Below are 3,685 nucleotides of genomic sequence, written 5' to 3'. Positions count from 1 at the left end.
TGTGTGTGTGTGTGTGTGTGTGTGTGTGTGTACACACGTGTGTACTCAAGATTCCAGGAGGTGATTGGAGGAGAAGGGATTGTGGAGTGACCAACACCCCCACCCCCTGCTCACCCCGGTGATTTTTCACTTCCCCTCTCACTGTCTCTGTCTGTCTGTCTGTCTCTCTCTCTCTTTGGCAAGCACACATGACTTAAGGCAAGAACCTCAACAACAACAAAAACCAAAAACTTGGAATTATCAATATTATTAATTTTCCCCTTTTTATTGGATATGTAATAGTCTTGGTTTTCTTTTGCATGATCCTAACGACTGGTGAGGTTAAGAGTCTTTTAATGTGTTCATTGACTATTTATATATTTCCTTTTGTAAAGTGCCCATTTAAATATTTTATCCATTAAAAAATGTAAACAATAAAATAAAAAATTGGGTTCTCAGGGCCAGCAGGTGGCATAGTGATTATGTCCCTGGACTCCCACATGGCTGACCACAGTTCAAGTCCTACACCCAGTGACTTGAAAATCACACTGGGTGCATGTATGTGTGTGTCCAAGATCCCAGGAGAATGGAGGAGAAGGGACTGTGGTGTAGCCATCCCCCTGGAGGAGGTGATTTCTCACTTTCCGTCTTGCTCTCTCTCTCTCTCTCTCTGGTGAGTGCATGTGCCCTATGGCAAAAACCTTTAAAAAACATGGGTTGCCATATCATTGAGATGTATGAGTTCTTTGTATGAGGTGTCTACAAAATGTTCATAGGGGAACCAGCAGTTAGCGTAATGGCTATGTCGCTGAACTCCCACGTAGTCAACTGCAGTTCGCATCCCAGCCCAGGTGGCTTAAAACTCACACCTGGCATGTGTGTGTGCGTGCCCAAGATCCCAAGAGGAGAATGGAGGAGAAGGGATTGCGGCGTGACCATCCTCCCTGGGGGGTGATTTCTCGCTTTCTGTCTCTATGTCTCTCTCTGTCGGGTGAGCGCACGTGCCCTATTGTGAAAACCTCTCCAAAAAAAACCAAACAAATAAACAAACAAACAAACAAAATGTTCATGGTATATCCTGAAAAAGCTATGCATGAATTTAAATTGTTTTTTCATCTAAGTAGACTCATAACTAACTTGTTAAAACATGTCTGAACAATATTGATTTTGAGGCATTCAAAAGGATAAGACCTTGAAGCCAGCAGGTGGCATCATAGTTAAGGTGCTAGACTTCCACATGGCTGACTGCAGTTCAGGTTCCAGACTCGTTGGCTTGAAAATCACGCTGGGTGCATGTGTGCATGTCCAAAATCCTAAGAGGAGAAGGGAGGACAAGGGATCACATTGTGGTCATCCCTCCTGGGAAGTGATTTGTCACTTTCCCTCTCTCTCTCCAGTGAGCTCATATGCTCTATGGCAAAAACTTAAAAAACAAAAAGTAAGACCTTAGTTGGAAAAGAACCCCTCCTAGAGCAATACAAGTTATGCTAAAATTGAAGCAAGAGCAAACATCAAATTTATTCTTCGGTAGAAGAATGGTGAAATTATTGATGCTTTAGAATAGTTGTGGGGATACTGCCCCAAATAAATCAGCAGTTTACAAATAGGTAACTCATTTTAAGAAGACACAGGCTGGCTCAGTAGCACGATGGTTAAGCGCTGTGCATAGAAAGTGAGATCCCCCCCCCCAATGGCCAGCCCCACAATTGGAATCCCAGCCCAGCACATGTGTATTCAAAATCCTGACAGAAATGGAGACATGAGGAAAAAGGAATATGGTGTGACCGTGTCGAATTGGGTGGTGCTTTCTGCTTTCTCTCTCTCTGGCAAGTACAGGCATCTTCCGGCAATACAAAAAAAAAAAAAAAAAGAAAGAAAGAAAGAAGAAAAAAAAAAGATGAGATGATGTGGAAGATGATTCCTGCAATAGCAAACCCATTCACATCAGTTAGTGAGGAAAAAAATGAATCTTGTCCGTGCCCTAATTGAAGAGGACGGATGACTAACAGTAGAAACAATAGCAAGTGCCACAGACGTCTCAGCTGATTCATCTTACACAGTTCTGACCGAAAAGCTCCAGTTGAGCAAACTTTCTGCTTGGTGGGTGCCAAAACTGTTGCACCCAGATCAGCTGCAGATAAGAGCAGAGCTTTCCGTGGAAATTTTATGCAAGTGAGATCAAGCCTTTAAAGCATTTCTTTAAAGAATTGTGCTCAGAGGTGACACATAACTCTACCAGCACGATCCTGAAAACAAAGCAATGGCTACCAAGAGAGGGAAGTGGTCCAGTCAGAGCAAAAGCCAATCAGTCAAAGGCAAAGGTCATGGTAACAGTCTTTTGGAATGTGCAAGGTATTTTGCTTGATGATTTTTTAGAAGACCAAAGAATGATAACATCTGCTTATTATGAGCGTGTTTTGTTTTGGGTTTTTCTGTTTGTATGTTTAAATTTGCTATAGGGCATGTACACATGTCAGAGAGAGACAGAGAGAGAGAAAGTAAGAAAGCACCCCCAGGGGGGAATGGCCACACTGCAATCCCATCTCCTCCATTCTTTGGGGATTTTGGGCACACAAGTACATGTGCCTGGCACGTTTTAAGCCTCTGGGTCTGGGACTCAAACCAGTCAGTCGTGTGGTAGTCCAGTGCCTTAACCAACACACAATTAACTGACGCTACAAACGTTTCTTGATTGTTGAATGAACCAATTTCTTAGGGTGGCTTTTCTAGTTTCTGCTCTCTGATGGTCTCCGTAAGGATACCTCCCAATCTTGCCCACCCCAGCAGAAGCAGGGCTGGTTGAAATGAGGCTGCTTGCCAAGCACTCTTAGTTCCTCTGAGAAACAGGATCACTGGAGAAACAGAGCATTATTAATATTACCAAACTTCCACAAGCCAGTTTTTCCACTTTTGATAATTATTTATGGGCTCCTGTTGACCCTCAGGCCTTTGGGTAAGGTTCCAGTTTGCAAGCTCTCTCTTTGCTCTTTGCAAGTTTCTCCACCATTCTCATGACTATTCATAGTATTCCGTTCTAGAACTGTTCACAGACCAATGTTTCTGACCTTTCGGTGAAACTCCTGCCTCCCTATGTCATGTTGCTGGATTTATTTGTAATATTCCTTTGATTCCCAAAGTGGATTGGAATTGCTGCCTGCTTTCATTTCTCTGTTCAAAGCAGGTAGAATAAAACGTATAGTAATAATAGTAACTAGTACTTGCTGGGCTCTGTTGCTCAGAAACTGCTTCCACGTACATTATTTCTTGGGTCTACACCCTCACACGAGTGGTTTGGACAATCAGCAGGAGAACTACTTATTTGTTCACACCTGTTAGAGCCCGACGTTCACATTTCAATTTCTCTTTGCTATGCTACTATATTGGTACAATCAACATGGAAATGGTCAAAAGGTATTTAGTCAAACTGGCTTACAGTGAAAGGACCAGATACAGTTAGGACCAAAGATTCCATAATATTTTAAAATTGAATGGCTGTTAACACATCCGCACCTAGAATCTCTTTTATGTATTTCAGATAAAACCCAAATGCCTGATCATAGTGTCTTGTCTTGTCTTGTCTTTTACCTTTTCTCTTCTTTTCTTCTCTTCTTTTCTTTTCTTTTCTTTTCTTTTCTTTTCTTTCTCTTCTTCTTTCTTTTCTCTTTCTTTCTTTCTTTCTTTCTTTCTTTCTTTCTTTCTTTCTTTC

Source organism: Tupaia chinensis, unplaced genomic scaffold (assembly GCF_000334495.1).
Source record: "Tupaia chinensis unplaced genomic scaffold, TupChi_1.0 Scaffold144247_1, whole genome shotgun sequence".
Taxonomy (NCBI): Eukaryota; Metazoa; Chordata; class Mammalia; order Scandentia; family Tupaiidae; genus Tupaia; species Tupaia belangeri.
Note: the sequence above shows the minus strand (reverse complement) of the source record.